Below are 18698 nucleotides of genomic sequence, written 5' to 3'. Positions count from 1 at the left end.
CATGATAGCAACACAACATGGTAGCAGCACAAAACATGGTACAAACATTATTGGGCACAGACAACAGCACAAAGGGCAATAAGGTAGAGACAACAATACATCACGCAAAGCAGCCACAACTGTCAGTAAGAGTGTCCATGATTGAGTCTTTGAATGAAGAGATTGAGATAAAACTGTCCAGTTTGAGTGTTTGTTGCAGCTCGTTCCAGTCGCTAGCTGCAGCGAACTGAAAAGAGGAGCGATCCAGGGATGTGTGTGCTTTGGGGACCTTGAACAGAATGTGACTGGCAGAACGGATGTTGTATGTGGAGGATGAGGGCTGCAGTAGATATCTCAGATAGGGGGGAGTGAGGCCTAAGAGGGTTTTATAAATAAGCATCAATGAGTGAGTCTTGCGACGGGTATACAGAGATGACCAGTTTACAGAAGAGTATAGAGTGCAGTGATGTGTCCTATGAGGAGCATTGGTGGAAAATCTGATGGGCGAACGGTAAAGAACATCTAGCCGCTCGAGGGCACCCTTACCTGCTGATATATACATGATGTCTCCGTAAGCTAGCATGGGTAGGATGGTTATCTAAATCAGGGTTAGTTTGGCAGTTGGGTTGAAAGAGGAGCGATTACGATAGAGGAAAGTCTAAATTTAACTTTAGCCTGCAGCTTTGATATGTGCTGAGAGAAGGACAGTGTACTGTCTAGCCATACTCCCAAGTACTTGTATGAGGTGACTACCTCAAGCTCTAAACCCTCAGAAGTAATAATCACACCTGTGGGGAGAGGGGATTTCTTCTTACCAAACCACATGACCTTTGTTTTGGAGGTGTTCAGAACAAGGTTAAGGGTAGAGAAATCTTGTTGGACACTAAGAAAGCTTTGTTGTAGAGCATTTAACACAAAATCCGGGAAGGGGCCAGCTGAGTATAAGACTGTATCATCTGCATATAAATGGATGAGAGAGGTTCCTACTGCCTGAGCTTTGTTGTTGATGTAAATTGAGAAGAGTGCGGGGCCTAGGATTGAGCCTTGGGGTACTCCCTTGGTGACAGGCAGTGGCTGAGAGCAGATTTTCTGACTTTATACACTGCACTCTTTGAGAGAGGTAGTTAGCAAAACTGTCCAAAGACCCCTCGGAGACACCAATACTCCTTATCCGGCCCACAAGAATGGAATGGTCTACTGTATCAAAATCTTTGGCCAAGTCAATAAAAATAGCAGCACAACATTGCTTAGAATCAAGGGCAATGGTGACATCACTGAGGACCTTTAAGGTTGCAGTGACACATCCATAACCTGAACGGAAACCAGATTGCATACCAGAGAGAATACTATAGACATCAAGATTGCCAGTCAGTTGATTATTGACAAGTTTTTCCAACACTTTCGATAAACAGGGCAAAATAGAAATAGGCCTAAAATAGTTAGGATCAGCTTGATCTCCCCCTTTAAATAAAGGACAAACCGTGGCTGCCTTCCAAGCAATGGGAACCTCCCCAGAAAGGAGAGACAGGTTAAAAAGGTCAGAGATAGGCTTGGCAATGATAGGGGCAGCAACCTTAAAGAAGAAAGGGTCTAAACAATCTGACTCAGATGGTTTTTTGGGGTCAAGTTTCAGGAGCTCCTCTAGCACCTCGGACTCAGTGACTGCCTGCAGGGAGAAACTTTGTAGCGGGGCAGGGGGAAAAGAGGGAGAAGCATCGGGGATAGTCGCATTCAAACGGGTTGGAGATGAGGAAATGTTGAACAGGCAAGGAGGCATCGCTGAGTCAAATAGGAATCCTGACTTAATGAAGTAGTGGTTAAAGAGCTCAGCCATTTGCCTCTTGTCAGTAACAACCACATGATCAACTTTAAGGGAAATGAGCAGCTGTGAGGAGGAGGGTTTATTCTCCAGGTCTTTAATCGTTTTCCAGAACTTCTTTGGGTTAGACACACAGAGAGAGAACTGCTCCTTAAAGCAACTAACTTTGGCCTTCCGGATAGCCTGAGGGCACTTATTTCTCATTTGCCTGAACGAGAGCCAGTTAGCCTGAGTATGCATGTGCCAAGCCTTTCTCAAAATGCAATTCTTGAGATGGAGTAACTCTGCAAGTTCACGGTCGAACCAGGGGCTGAACCTGTTTTTAAATATCATTTTCTTTATGGGGACGTGTTTGTTAACAATACCACTGAAAAAATCTAAAAAGAAGGTCCAAGTGTCTTGGACAGAGGGGATCAAGCTGATTCTATACCATTTTACAGAGGCCAGTTCATGAAGGAAGGCTTGCTCATAAACATTTTTTAGCAAGCGTCTATGACAAATCAGGACAGGTCGTTTCATTGAGCAGCCATTACGAACACAGGCTGTAAAACAGTGATCACTGAGGTCATTACAGAAAACACCAGACTGATGCCTATCAGGATTATTTGTGAGAATAACATCAAGAAGAGTAGCCTTTTCTGGGTGTTTGGAGTCATACCTTGTGGGATTGGTAATAATCTAAGAAAGATTTAGGGAGTCCCATTGTGCTGTCAAACTGCCTGGGAGCTCCTCAGTGGTGAAACTCCTCCTCCTTCAATCAGTGGTGAACCAGGTGGAACAAATCTTCCAGGCAATCTGGGCGTGCCAGCACCTGGCTCTGCTGTTGTCTTTAGACCGCAGTGAAAGGAGCATTTATAGCACCACAAGACCAAGGAAACTTCATCTATGTGATCAAGGTGACTGTGCAAGTCCAAGCCCTCCACAAAACTGTGAAAGACAGCCGGTAAGCGCCATATTGGCCATGTTTTGTTAGACTGACTTAAGCAGTGCACTGCTAATGATACTCTGGAAAACACAGACTTAACTCTTAACTTTGATAGGACTTTTGCAGTGGTATTTATAACTTCAAATGTTGTTTGTGGGGTATAAAGTAAGAAGAGCCAAATTCATTGTTGATAGAACTTGTTTGAAATGGTTAAAAGTAAGTTAAACTTTGTAGAAATCTTAGTAAACCAAGTTCTTAATTCAGTAACAAATGTTTAGTCTGGAAAATCTTTGGCTAAAAGATGTAGGATTTGTCTGCTTAACTGCTGATTAGAAAATAAGTGTGGTTTTTTGCTACTAGAGGTATTTTGAATGTGTTTGGCTAAAATGCAAATTTGGATAAAAGTGTACTGATTATGCTCATTTGATTAAAAATGGTGGGTTTCTATTTTGGGAAACATTTGCTTAACAGTGGAAACCTTGTATTTGATAATGGCAGAAATGTGTTTCTGAGGTGGATGTGGATAATTTTGTGTATTTAATTAGGCTGTCAACTCAAATAATCACTTGTATTTGTCATCTCTTTTTTGAGGTTTTTCACCTGTTTACTGCCAACCAAAGAATGGTAAATAAAAGACAAACAACTGATTCTATGGCTGTTTATTGAGTGAAATCCAGTTAAAATCTTCACGTGGAGGGATTGTCCTTTTCAAGTGGGGAATTGCACAAGAAAGAGGTCAGAACTTGACAGTGAAAAACCGTGGCTCAAGACTGGAAAAGGACCAGAAAAGTGACCACACGTGTCCAGAGAGACAAGTAAAGACTGTTCCCGCCTGCTGCTGTGATTGAAATGGCTGATTCATTACTGGTGGAGCAGCTAAAGACCGTAAGGACATCAGCAAAGCGTCAGTTTTCCCGTCTGGCCAATAATGTGCTACGAATGCATACAATTATGTCAGAAGAGGAGCTCAGAGACAATTTTAGGAAACTCACTGCAGAAGCTGGCAAAGTCCTGGAAGCCAACGATGATGTAGAGGGGCAATGTATTGAAGAAAACTCTGATGCAGAGGAGTTGAGCGAGCAGCAGAAGTCTGACTTGGTCAAAACAGCCAATGACTGTGAGAAACTGCAAGAGCTAAAGGACCTCATACAAAAGACATTGTGGGTCAATTTCGGGGAATATGAACTGACACAAGCAATTACAACAGCAGAGTCGCAAGCAGAAAACGTGGGAGCTGTGGACCCAAGTAAAAACCCAGATGCATATCTCTTCATGATCGGACAACTAGAGAAACTTGTGAAGGCTGCGAAAGAGGTGCATAAACATTGGAAGTGCTGGGCCCCCCCTGCAGAGCAACAACATTTCCAGAGTCGTATCAAAGACCTTGAAACTATCCTGCCAAATCTCACAATAAGACAAGCAGACTTTACAGGGGCACACGTTAGAGGAGAAACCAGCAGATTGAGTACTACTTCAAACAGTTCTGTGGCCACACCAGCAATTAAATTAAAGCCTGCTTCCCTCCCAAAGTTTTCTGGCATCCGCCGAGAGTTTCACCGGTGGAAAAAAGACTGGGAAGCGCTCCAGATGCAGGGAGAACCTACTGGATCCAGAGAGGTTAAAAAGTTCCAACTTCTCGACAGTGTGGATGAGAAGACCATACGAGACCTTCACCTGACAACTTACACAACTGCTGAGGAGGTTTTCCGGGTCTTGGAGAACCGCTTTGGAAATAAGACAACTATAGCCCTTGAGATAGTAGAAGAGCTCCAAAGACTCCCAGCAGTTAAAGGTAACCAGCCCAGGAGAATTGTTGAGCTCATCCAATCAGTAGAAAAAGCCCTGGTCGATCTGAACGAGCTTGGCAAGACCGGTGCTATAAAGAACCCTCTTGTAACAAGGACAATAGAGAGCAAACTTCCTGATGGCCTGAAGAAGGAATGGCTTCTTCATGTAGCTGGCAAAGGTGATGAAGCTGAAGAAGACAAGCGATTTGACTACCTACACAAGTTTCTTCAAGGTCAAGAAGCCATCTATGAGAAGCTGGACCAACTGAGAGAGGAGGAACCAAAACCGAAATCTGAACCTCGGCAAGCTCGAACCAGAATCTCCACCCAACTATGCGACCAGGCTCAAGGATGTGTGGTCTGCGGAGACTGCAAGCATAAGAAAAGGCTATATTTCTGCCAAAAGTTTCGCACGCTTAAGCTGTCAGAGAAAAGAGATGCTGTCAGGAAGCTGGGAGCCTGCAAAAGATGCCTGGAGATTCACAAGGAAGGTGACTATTGTAAATCAGAGTTTCTGTGCAGGAGGCCAGACTGCATAGAACAGCGTGCTGCAGAACACCACTATTACCGCTGCCCTAGAGCTGGTACATCCAAAGGGAATGTCGTCCAGAGGTCCAATAACAGCAAAGTGGGAGGTGACACAAGAGAGCGCTATACCCAAGCCCAAGAAGAGTTCGTTAAAAGTCTCTCACCTGAACTTGCAGAGAAGTGTTGCAATGCCTTTTGCAACACTATAGCCAGAACCTCTCTTGTGTCCAACCAACCCAGTCTTCTAGCAGAGAATGGAATAGTGGAGTGGCCCGTCATCATGATGCTCTTAGAGGTCACGGCCAATGCAGGACAAAAAGTTGGGACTTTGATCGACCTGGCATCGGATACAAACTATATAACTCATGATGCAGCTGATCGTTTGAACCTTAGAAGTGAAGCCATAACCCTTGTTGTCCATGGTGTGGGAGGAATGAAAGGTCAAGTCACCACAAAACGGTACCTCCTAAAGATCCGGGTCCGCACAGAGCAAGGCAATGTCAGATCCCACCAACTCCTCTGCTATGGTTTGGACAGCATTGCAGAGATTCACAAACATGTGACAGCCAAAAGACTCCAAAAATTATTCCCAGATGTCCCCCAAAATGAACTTGTTAGGCCAAGACAAATACAGCTTTTGATAAGCCATAAGGAAGGGCGACTGGTCCCACAGAAAATACGCACCGTTGGGGACCTTGTACTATGGGATGGGCCATTGGGAAAGACAATTGCAGGGACACACCCTGGTCTGTTTGAAGAGGCTACAGTTACAGCACACCAGTCCAGAGCGCACTTCGCCAGATCCATGAGAACAGCAGCATTGATGTATGAAGAACATATCTGCGCCAAACCTACCATCAGGTCTTCTTGTTCTGCTATTTCCACTCGGGATTTTATTGAGTGGTGGAGATGGGATAGCATTGGCGCCCCCTGCACCCCAAAATGTGGAGGATGTCGCTGCGGCAGTTGTCAACTTGGTGGCAAAGAAATGACTCTGGCTGAAGAAAGGGAGCTGGAAGTTAAGGGTGGCCTGACTTATGTTGGTGCTGATGACCACAGTGATAGTCCGCACTGGCATGCAAGGTATCCATGGCTCATTGACCCATCTACATTGCCAAACAACATAAAAGCAGTGGAGGCAACCTTTCTCAGAACAGAGAGACAGCTCGCCAAAGAACCGCAGTGGAAAAAAGCCTATGGTGCTCAAGTCCACGAAATGGTTGACCGCCGGGCTGCAAGAAAGCTGACCAAAGAGGATCTAACCAACTGGAATGGACCTGTCTGGTATAGTAGTCATCTTATCGCACCCAACCCCCTCTCTGTTACAACTCCGGTAAGACTTGTCTGGAACAGCAGTCAGAAGTACAAAGGCCAAAGTCTGAATGACCTTCTGATGAAAGGCCCTGACGTTCTCAATCCGATTCGAGCTGTCCTCCTCAAGTTCTGCCAAGGCTCCTACGCCGCTCTAGGAGACGTCAGAAAAATGTACAATTCTGTGTGGCTCGAGGAGAGGGAAGTCCATCTACACCGGTTCTTGTGGCGGGATTCAGAGGGCGATGAGGTGGAACAATACGCCATAACCAGAGTGAATATTGGGGACAAGCCAGCAGGGTGCATAGCACAACTGGCCATGAGGGAGACGGCTAACCTGCCTCAATTCAGCCACCTCACAGATGAATGCCAAGTATTACATGAGCACAGCTACGTCGATGACATCTTGACATCCCACAACTGCCGTGAAAAACTCGAAGTCATCACAAAGAATGTGGAGCTGATTCTAAAAGCAGGAGGGTTTGCACTGAAGCCTTGGGTCTTCTCAGGCCAAAATAAAGGAGAAAGAGAAAAGGCATCACCAAATATTGTTGTCCTGCCAAATCAGCTTAAGGAGGAAGACAACAAGGCGCTCGGTCTCAGCTACATTGTGGATGAAGACATGTTGCATGTCATGGTGAGGGTCAACTTCTCCAGGCGGAAGAAAAAGATGAGACTTGGGCAAGACTTACTGCTAGAAAAAGTACAAGCACAGACACCAGACCCGCTGACAAGACGTGAACTGCTGAGTCAAGTTGCTGGTTTGTACGACCCAGTTGGCCTGACAACGCCATCAAAGCAAAGAGGGGCTATCTTGGTCCGAAGGGCATTCCAAGAGGCAAAATCAAAGGGCAGCATGGTCAAGGACACATGGGACCTTCCCCTGTCGGATGAGCTCCGCAAAGATGCAATTGGAATTTTTGAGGAGTACGTCCAGCTAAGCAAAGTAATGTTCCCAAGAGCTCTTACTCCACCAAAGGCAACAACTGAACCAGTCGCTGTCACTTTTTCAGATGGCAGTGAAAGCTCCTATGGTGCTGTCCTCTACCTGCGGTGGAACTGCAACAAACAATTAACAATTCGACTAGTGGAGTCAAAAGCAAAGCTGACACCACTAGACCAGAATGGGGATGCAGTCAAAGCAGAACTTGGCGGTGCAGTCTTTGCAAGCCGCCTGAAAAAGTACGTTGAACAGCATACCCAGATCCAGATAAAAAGGTGGTACCATTTGTTAGACAGTCAGACTGTTCTTGGAGCTATCCAGCGAGAAAGCTATGGATTTCAGACTTTCTTCGCTAATAGAATTGGAGAGATCCAAGAGAGCACACGGCTACAGGACTGGTGGTGGATCCCTGGACCACTCAACATAGCCGACATTATCGCTCGAGGAGCTGGGCCAAAGGAACTTGATGCCCATTCAGAGTGGCAGCAAGGGCCAGAGTTTCTATATCTTCCAGAGAGCGAGTGGCCAATTATGTCGTCAAAAGATGTGTCTGTGACAGCTCGAGAGAGCATTAACAATATGCAAAAGAAGTAATTTGTGGCAGCACTCACCAGAGCCCAAGCGAGAAGAAGTCTTCCAAATCTGGTGGGACGATTTCCTGCTGGTGCAGCTGTCCTAAACTTGGTGGATGAGAGGCGCTTTAGTAGCCTAAAGTGTCTAGTCAAGACTGTTGCTTTGATCTGGAGAGCCGCCAAAAAGTTTAGATCTGCAACAAAATCCATTGAGACCCCAAAGTGGGAGGCGATTCCCACAAAAGGAGTTATCACCGCCACAGAACGTCAAGAGGCAATAAGAGACATCTATCTTGCTGCTCAAGAGGGGGTGACGTTCCCAACTACCACTACGGACCGCTTGGTTGTGTACAGAGAGCCAGAATCTGGGTTACTAGTCTGCGGTGGGAGAATCCCTGGCTTCAGGGAGGATGGTGCTGCAGTTCCCCTTCTGCCTTTCAATGCATGGGTCTCTACTTTATTGGCACGGGAGGTGCACGATGAGGGTCATGAAGGTGTGGCTGCAACCCTGCTGAAAATGAGGAGGAAAGCCTGGGTCATCCAAGGAAGGAAAATTTCCCAAAAAGTAGTGGATAACTGCCTTTTCTGCAAAAAGTCAAGAGCAAGAAGGTGCGAACAGGTAATGGCTGACTTACCTGCTGAAAGAGCCACACCTGCAGCTCCGTTCGAGTTCACTACAGTCGACCTCTTCGGACCGTACCTTGTCAAAGATGACATCAAGAAACGGGTCTCAATGAAAGTGTGGGGTGTCGTCTTCAGCTGTATGGCCAGCAGGGCAATTCATGCAGACCTGGTCAACACAATGTCGACAGAGAGCTTCTTGATGGCTTACAAACGCTTTACTGCAATTAGAGGGCACCCAAGAAAGATCTGGTCCGACCCGGGGACAAACTTCATCGGCGCCAAACCTGTCCTAAGAGAGCTGTACCAGTTCCTGGATGCTCAGAATAGGACTTCAATAGAAGAGATGTCGGCTCAAAAAGGTACCAAATGGGAGTGGACAATTCACCCTGCTGACTCACCTCACCGAAATGGGGCTGCTGAAGCCGCTGGTCGCCTTCTCAAGAAGGCACTGCAGAGCCTGGGCAACAACACTGGCCTTAGCTACAGTGAGCTTCAGACAACACTACAACTTGCTGCAAACCTTGCCAACGAATGCCCAATAGATGCCAGGGTGCAGAGTCAAGAAGAAAGCGTGCAGTATGTGTCACCCAACACACTTCTCCTGGGCCGGGCCTCTCCAAGCGGTGAGATCAGAACATTTGACTTTGCGAACTACCCTTACAAGAGACTCCGAGAGATGCAGAACCAGGTCAACAAATTCTGGAGGTCTTGGAGCCAGCTTGCCGGCCCAAACTTATTTCTGAGAAGTAAATGGCACACTTCATATCACAACGTTGCTGTCGGAGATATTGTCTGGTTGTGTGACCAAAATGCAATGAGGGGCCAATTCAAACTAGGACGGGTGATGAGCGTTAATCCAGATGCTAAGGGCATTGTTCGAGACGTGAACGTCAAAGTGGTCCAAAGCTCCTGCCTTCCTGTCACAAAACCCGCACTAAACCGACCATCGGCCAAAGTCCTGAAAGAAGCTACGCAAACAACAGTCCTGCACAGAGATGTTCGACGCTTGGTTGTCTTGCTACCAGTTGAGGATCAAACTCGGAGCTGACTGGCAGTATGTAGGTGCTGATTTACAATCTTTCCATCGGTTCCCGTGGGAAGATTGAGTGGGAGGTGTGCTGTCAAACTGCCTGGGAGCTCCTCAGTGGTGAAACTCCTCCTCCTTCAATCAGTGGTGAACCAGGTGGAACAAATCTTCCAGGCAATCTGGGCGTGCCAGCACCTGGCTCTGCTGTTGTCTTTAGACCGCAGTGAAAGGAGCATTTATAGCACCACAAGACCAAGGAAACTTCATCTATGTGATCAAGGTGACTGTGCAAGTCCAAGCCCTCCACAAAACTGTGAAAGACAGCCGGTAAGCGCCATATTGGCCATGTTTTGTTAGACTGACTTAAGCAGTGCACTGCTAATGATACTCTGGAAAACACAGACTTAACTCTTAACTTTGATAGGACTTTTGCAGTGGTATTTATAACTTCAAATGTTGTTTGTGGGGTATAAAGTAAGAAGAGCCAAATTCATTGTTGATAGAACTTGTTTGAAATGGTTAAAAGTAAGTTAAACTTTGTAGAAATCTTAGTAAACCAAGTTCTTAATTCAGTAACAAATGTTTAGTCTGGAAAATCTTTGGCTAAAAGATGTAGGATTTGTCTGCTTAACTGCTGATTAGAAAATAAGTGTGGTTTTTTGCTACTAGAGGTATTTTGAATGTGTTTGGCTAAAATGCAAATTTGGATAAAAGTGTACTGATTATGCTCATTTGATTAAAAATGGTGGGTTTCTATTTTGGGAAACATTTGCTTAACAGTGGAAACCTTGTATTTGATAATGGCAGAAATGTGTTTCTGAGGTGGATGTGGATAATTTTGTGTATTTAATTAGGCTGTCAACTCAAATAATCACTTGTATTTGTCATCTCTTTTTTGAGGTTTTTCACCTGTTTACTGCCAACCAAAGAATGGTAAATAAAAGACAAACAACTGATTCTATGGCTGTTTATTGAGTGAAATCCAGTTAAAATCTTCACGTGGAGGGATTGTCCTTTTCAAGTGGGGAATTGCACAAGAAAGAGGTCAACTTGACACCCATTGCTTTAGACCTTGGTCAGGTGGTTTAAGCATGTCCCCGTTTAGGTCACCTAGCAGGACCAATTTAGACTTGGTGTGAGGGGCCAGGAGAGAGCTTAGGACAGGTAGGGTACAGGCCGGTGGTGATGGAGAACGATAGCACCCAGCAACAGTCAACAAAGAGCTATTTGAAAGTTTAAAACCAGCAAATCAAATTGTTTGGGGAAAGACTTGGTGGAGACACCCGAGCACTGAAAGTGATCATTGGTAAAGATTGCCACTCCCCCACCTTTGGAAGATCTGTCTTGTCGTAAAAAGTTTATAACCAGAAAGATTAACATCAGTATTCAAAACACTCTTCCTTTACCTCTTGACGCTAGGGGTCAGATTTTTTTTTTAAATAACGTTCCCAAGGTAAACGGACTATTTCTCAGGTCCAGATCGTAGAATATGCATATCATTTACGGATTAAGATAGAAAACACTCCAAAGTTTCCAAAATTGTCAAAATATTGTCTGTGAGTATAACAAAACTGATTCTGCAGGCGAAAACCTGAGGAAATCCAACCCGGAAGTGATTTTTTATTTTTTTTGATCTGTTTCCTTGCTCGTCTTTCTTCCATTTAAATGGGTATCAACCAGATTCTTTTTCCAGTGGCTTCCTCAGGCTATGACCAGGCTTTAGACATAGTTTCAGGCTTTTATTTTGAAAAATGAGCGAGATTTTTCAAAAGTAGTCAGGTGTCCTTTGATTAGTTCCTGCACGTGAGAGGGGTAGCTCTCCATTTTCTTTCTCTCTTTTATTGAATAGGTTACGGTCCGGTTGAAATATTATCGATTATGTTTGTTAAAAACAACCTGAGGATTGATTTAAAAAAACATTTGACATGTTTCTACGAATATTACGGATACTTTTTGGAATTTTCATCGAACGGAACGAGGCTTTGGTTTTTCTGAAAAAAAAAAAAAGGCGCTTTTTTTGTTATAAAAGTAATATTTATCGAACAAAAAGAGCATTTATTGTGTAACTGGGAGTCTCGTGAGTGCAAACATCCGAAGATTATCAAAGGTAAGCGATTAATTGTATTGCTTTTCTGACTTTCGTGACCAAGCCAACCAAGCTAATATAAGGCTAACTGTTCTAGCATTGATTGATACACTCACAAAAGCTTGGATTGCTTTCGCTGCAAATCATATTTTCAAAATCTGACACGATAGGTGGATTAACAACAAGCTAAGCTGTGTTTTGGTATATTTCACTTGTGATTGCATGATTCTAAATATTTTTTGTAATATTTTGCGCCATGCAATTCAGCGGTTGTTTAGGAAAATGATCCGTAGCGCAGAGAAAAGGGATCCGTAGCGCAGAGAAGTTAACCACATCTCAGTAACGACCAACACATCTGGATTGGAGCTCTGAAACCACATTTTCAATTGATCAATTTTAGGTAATAAGCTTCTAGTGTAACGTGCAGAAAACCCAGGCATTTACGGGAGCAGAAATCAGTGAGGCAGATATCAGAGCACAAGTCAGAATTGGGGATAGCAACAGTAGATGGGCCAGGGTGTACGTGCACATTTCCAGATATCATCAACAGTAATACAATCAAGGCATGGCATAGGACAGGGAGAGCTCTGCAGTGCTGATTTATGACATCTGAATGTGCATCAAATGGCAACAAGATCATATTGTACAGCAATTTTCTCAGGTAACATGATCCGTGATCCACTCTGCTCTAGTGGATCCCGGATTCTGAAGTAACGAACACCACTGGTGCTTGTGCCCTCCCTGGCCACAGTACAGACAGAGCCCCAGCTGCATCCGTCTGCGTCTTTCCGCCGCGGGAAAGCATGTGACCCCTACCTCCATGGGTTCAGGCTCTGATCCCGAACACTCGCCAAAGGAGGGAGAGAAGTGATGTAGATGCCGACGCTCCCGGAGGAGGTTATCCAGATGGATGGCCATCGCAATGAGTGCGTCCAGGGTGAGGTTGTCATCTCGGCAGGCCAGTTCCGTCTGGACCTCCTTGTGCAGACCTCTTCTAAATAATGTGCTGAGCGCCGGCTCATTCCATCCACTGGAAGCTGCTATTGTCCCGGAAGGTAAGAGCATACTCAGCAGCCGTCTGATTCCCCTGCTGGAGCTGAAGCAGACGTCGTATGCCGGAGGGGAGGAGCTCGAGCAGACGTGACAGTTCACTACTTCAGGTTAGTTGTAATGGTGAACTCCTGAAGGAAGTTATTGGTTAAAGTGTCGTGAGTGGGAGTGTGTGTGTGTGCCTGTGTGAGTATGTGGATGATGTACAACTGAGAATATATCCAGTACCAGTCAAATGTTTTGACACACCTATTCATTCAAGGTGTTTTTCTTTATTTTTACTGTTTTCTACATTGTAGAATAATAGTGAAGACATCAAAACTATGAAATAACACATTTGGAATAACGTAGTAACCAGATTTCCACCGGTCTAATGTCAATTGCTCGTGTTTCTTGGCCCAAGCAAGTCTCTTCTTCTTATTGGTGTCCTTTAATAGTGGTTTCTTTGAAGCAATTCAACCATGAAGGCCTGATTCAAGCAGTCTCATCTGAACAGTTGATGTTGAGATGTGTTTATTACTTGAACTCTGTGAAGCATTTATTTGAGCTGCAATCTGAGGTGCAGTTAACTCTAATGATCTTCTCCTCTGCAGCAGAGGTAACTCTGGCTCCTCATGAGAGCACTTGTGTCACAATGGCGTGTATAGGTGGCAGAGGAAGTCAGGCGCAGGAGAGTCAAAATAGAGTGTAGCATGGAGTACTTTAATAATAGTCCCAGTAATTAGCTCCATAACACTCACGGAAAATTATAATACAAAAATCTGGGTATGAAGACCCATAGCACACCTATACACAGAACACACAACACTTGACAACGAACATAGAAACAGATAACATAGACTGCCCACCCAAAACACATGCCCTGACCATAAACACATAAAAACAACATAAAACAGGTCAGGACTGTTACAGTACCCCCCCCTCAAGATGCGCACGCCGGGCGCACCAGCACAAAGTCCAGGGGAGGGTCCGGGTGGGCAGTTGACCACGGTGGTGGTTCCGGCTCAGGACGCTGTCCCCATACCATCATAGTCACTCCCCTCTTCTGTCTACCCCTTCTAATGACCACCCTAACACTACCCTCCCCTAAATAAACGGCCAGCACCGGAACAAGGGGCAGCACCGGGACAATGGGCAGCACCGGGACAAGGGGTAGCACCGGGACAAGGGGCAGCACCGGAACAAGGGGCAGCACCGGAACAAGGGGCAGCACCAGGATAAGGGACAGCACCGGAATAAGGAACAGCACCGGGACAAGGGGCAGCACCGGGACAAGGGGCAGCACCGGGACAAGGGGCAGCACCGGGACAAGGGGCAGCACCGGGACAAGGGGCAGCACCGGGACAAGGGGCAGCACCGGGACAAGGGGCAGCACCGGGACAAGGGGCAGATCCCGGCTGAAGGACTCTGGCAGGTCCATGCAGGCTGACGGCTCTCGACACTTATGGCAGACTGACGGCTCTCTACGCTCATGGCAGGCTGACGGCTCTCGACGCTCATGGCAGGCTGACGGCTCTCGACGCTCATGGCAGGCTGACGGCTCTCGACGCTCATGGCAAGCTGACGGCTCTCGACGCTCATGGCAGGCTGACGGCTCTCGACGCTCCTGGCAGGCTGACGGCTCTCGACGCTCATGGCTCTCTGACGGCTCTGGCTGCTCATGGCTCTCTGACGGCTCTGGCTGCTCATGGCTCTCTGACGGCTCTGGCTGCTCATGGCTCTCTGACGGCTCTGGCTGCTCATGGCTCGCTGACGGCTCTGGCAGATCCTGTCTGGTTTGCAGCTCTGGCAGATCCTGTCTGGTTGGCGGCTCTGGCAGATCCTGTCTGGTTGGCGGCTCTGGCAGATCCTGTCTGGTTGGCGGCTCTGGCAGATCCTGTCTGGCGGGCGGCTCTAGCGGCTCCTGTCTGGCTGACGGCTCTAGCGGCTCCTGTCTGGCGGATGGCTCTGTAGGCTCATGGCAGACGGGCGGCTTTGCAGGTTCATGGCAGACGGGCGGCTTTGCAGGCTCCTGGCAGACGGATGGCTCAGATGGCGCTGGGGAGACGGATGGCTCAGATGGCGCTGGGGAGACGGATGGCTCAGATGGCGCTGGGGAGACGGATGGCTCAGATGGCGCTGGGGAGACGGATGGCTCAGATGGCGCTGGGGAGACGGATGGCTCTGGCCGGATACGGTACACTGTAGACCTGGTGCGTGGTGCCGGAACTGGAGGCACCGTGCTAAGGATAAGCACCTTCCTACTAGTGCGGGGAGCAGGAACAGGGCACACTGCCTTCTCAAAGCCTACTCTATCCCTGATGCGAGGTACCGGCACTGGTGACACCGGGCTGAGGACAAGCACATCAGGATTAGTAGGGGGAGAATATACAGTGTGTTCAGGGCTCTGGAGACGCACTGGTAGCTTAGTGCGTGGTGCCGGAACTGGAGGCACCGGGCTAGATACACGCACTACAGGGAGAGTGCGTGGAGGAGGAACAGGGCTCAGGATACGCACTGGTAGCCTAGTGCATAGTGTAGACACTGTAGGTACTAGGCTGGGGCGGGGAGGTGGTGCCGGAAATACCGGACCGTGGAGGCGTACTGGCACTCTTGAGCATTGAGCTTGCCCAACCTTACCTGGTTGAATACTCCCGGTTGCCCGACCAGTGCGGGGAGGTGGAATAACCCGCACCGGCCTATGTAGGCGAACCGGGGAAACCATGCGTAAGGCAGGTGCCATGTATGCCGTCCCGAGGAGACGCACTGGAGACCAGACGCGTTGAGCCGGCCTCATGACACCTGGCTCAATACTCAATCTAGCCCTACCAGTGCGGGGAGGTGGAATGACCCGCACTGGGCTATGCACTCGTACAGGAGACACCGTGCGCTCTACTGCGTAACACGCCGCCTGCCCGTACTCCCGCTCTCCACGGTAAGCCTGGGAAGTGGGCGCAGGTCTCCTACCTGCCCTTGGCCCACCATCTCCTAGCCCCCCCCCAAGAAATTTTTGGGAATTACTTACGGGCTTTTTCGGCTTCCATGCCAGACGCGTTCCCTCATAGCTCCGGTTCCTCTCTCCGGTAGCCTCCGCTCTCCTCAGTGCCTCCAGCTGTTCCCATGGGAGGCGATCTCTACCAGCTAGGATCTCCTCCCATGTGTAGACACCCTTTCCGTCCAAAACATCGTCCCATGTCCATTGTTCCTTTCTCTCCTGTCCCTTACTCCGTTTCGTTTTCCCATACCGCTTGGTCTCTGTTTGTTGGTGGGTGATTCTGTAAAGGCTGTCGCTCTCCTCATCCTCAGATGAGGTGAGGAGAGAAGGATCTTCTGACCAAAATGCGGAGTCAGGGAAATAAGCCATCTTTATTACAAATAAGACGTCGACTAAACAAAACAAAACACTTTCAAAACTTACAAAATAACAAAACGTAACGAACGGAACCTGAACATAAACTTACATAGACAAACGTAAACTCACGAACAGGAACGTTACATCAAAACACACGAACAGCCAAACAGCTCCGAAAGTGAATAACATCGACAACGACGAAGACATCACAGGAGACACAACACTTGACAACGAACATAGAAACAGATAACATAGACTGCCCACCCAAAACACATGCCCTGACCATAAACACATAAAAACAACATAAAACAGGTCAGGACTGTTACAACTTGATGGTTTTTGCGACTGCACTACAAGAAACTTTCAAAGTTCTTGAAGTTTTCCGGATTGACTGACCTTCATGTACTAAAGTAATGATGGACTGTTGTTTCTCTTTGTTTATATGAGCTGTTCCTGCCATAATATGGACTTGGTCTTTTACCAAATAGGGCTATCGTCTGTATACCCCCTACCTTGTCACAACACAACTGATTGGCTGAAACATATTAAGAAGGAACGAAATTCCACAAAGGAACTTTTAACAAGGCACACCTGTTAATTGAAATGCATTCCAGGTGACTACCTCATGAAGCTGGTTGAGACAATGCCAAGAGTGTGCAAAGCTGTCATCAAGGCAAAGGGTGGCTACTTTGAAGAATCTCAAATATAAAATATATTCTGATTTGTTTATCCCTTTTTTGGTTACTACATGATTCCATATGTGTTATTTCATAGTTTTGATGTATTCACTATTATTCTACAATGTAGAAAATAGTTTAAGAAAAGAAAAACCCTGGAATGAGTTGATGTGTCCAAACTTTTGACTGGTACTGTATGTGTCAAAATCTGGAAAGATTAGTGGCACTGGAGAGATGTATTGCTTTTGAGTAACAACAAAAAGGACATTCCACACGCTCATATTCAAAAGCGCAGATGCTCACATACATATCATCATTTGCCAGAGTATGAGGAAAACATGGAGTCAAAAGAAGAAATCCTACTAGCCTGAGTCAGGTTACTGTCTCCTTCACTATACCAAATAAATGTTCTCTAAGCCACCATTTTGTGTTCCGTTGCTATTGCTTTTTTCAAGCACTTTACCCTCTTTTTTATTTCCTGCAATGGCAGGGCCCTGCCCATTACATTAGTGTTGTTTTGCTTCGCTGTGACGTGCTCCCATCTGGTTCCCAGTGAAAATGCATCACTCCATTAACATTGCCTGTGATCTAGGATGCTTTAATCTAAGACTATAAACTACACTTAATTACATCCTAATTAAGTGGAGCTATATTAGTATAATGTAATCAAATAGGGAATACATACATTCTGGCAAGTCAAACATGCTAAAGTTGCAGTTGAAAAGGGTTTACTTCTGTCTTACGATCAGATCTTAAAATCATATTTAATACCTATATTCAGACCTAAGCCTACTGTATACTGTATTGAATTAGCAAAGAAATAGATGCATTGTTAATTGTTATGAGATTCCCTTTCTGTTCAGTGAAAGAGCATAACAACTGAGACTTCAAACAAATCAACAGTCACTGCCATGGTCTCTGGTCTCTGTCGGTGTGGAAATCTGACATCTGACTTTACGTGAAACTGATGTCTGACCTTTCATACTTTCTACTCTATTGCTTCCAGTCATATCTGTAATCACAATATGCGTGAGTGACGCTTATTTCCAATATTTTGTTTGATTAAACATCAAAAGAAAAAAGTAAAAGTCTGGTTTTAATTTCAACACAGATGTTATTATGAAACGCAAGATGCAAAGCAATTACTTTTTTCATGGTGTCACAATAAAAGATTTGGCTCGCACAGAATGACACAATTTGCTATAGTGGTATTTGGTATTTTATTAGGGTTCCCCTTAGCTGTTGAGAAAGCAGCAGCTACTCTTCCTGGGGTCCACACAAAACCTGAAACATTACATAATACAGAACATTAATAGACAAGGACTGAACTCCATTCATTTTAAAAAGGCACACGTAGCCTACATATCAATACACACACAAACTATCTAGGTCAAATAGGGGAGAGGCGTTGGGCTGTGAGGTGTTGCTTTCTGTTTTTTGAAACCAGTTTTGCTGTTCATTTGAGAAATATGAGATGAAAGGGAGTTCCATGCAATAATGGCTCTATATAATACTGTACGCTTTCTTGAATTTGTTCTGGATTTGGGAACTGTGAAAAGACCCTTGGTGGCATGTCTGGTGGGGTACGTGTGAGTGTCAGAGCTCTGTGTAAGTTAACTATGCAAACAGTTTGGAATTTAACACATTCATCTTTTTATAAAAATAAGAAGTGATGCAGTCAGTCTCTCCTCAGCTATTAGCCAAGCGAGACTGGCATGCATAGTATTTATATTAGTCCTCTGATTACAGTGAAGAGCAAGACCTGCCGCTCTGTTCTTTCCTTGCAGCACTCGGCCACACAACTAGACAATGATCAAGATAAGACAAAATTAGAGCCTGCGGGACTTGCTTTTTGGAGTGTGGTGTCATAAAAGCAGAGCATCTCTTAATTACGTACAGATCTCTCCCCATCTTTACAACCATTGAATCTATATGTTTTGACCCTGTTTACAATCTAAGGTAACACCAAGTAATTTAGTCTCCTCAACTTGTTCAACAGCCACACCATTCATTACCAGATTCAAATGAGGTCTACAACT

The sequence above is a fragment of the Salvelinus fontinalis genome, chromosome 16 (assembly GCF_029448725.1).
Source record: "Salvelinus fontinalis isolate EN_2023a chromosome 16, ASM2944872v1, whole genome shotgun sequence".
Classification (NCBI taxonomy): domain Eukaryota; kingdom Metazoa; phylum Chordata; class Actinopteri; order Salmoniformes; family Salmonidae; genus Salvelinus; species Salvelinus fontinalis.
Note: the sequence above shows the minus strand (reverse complement) of the source record.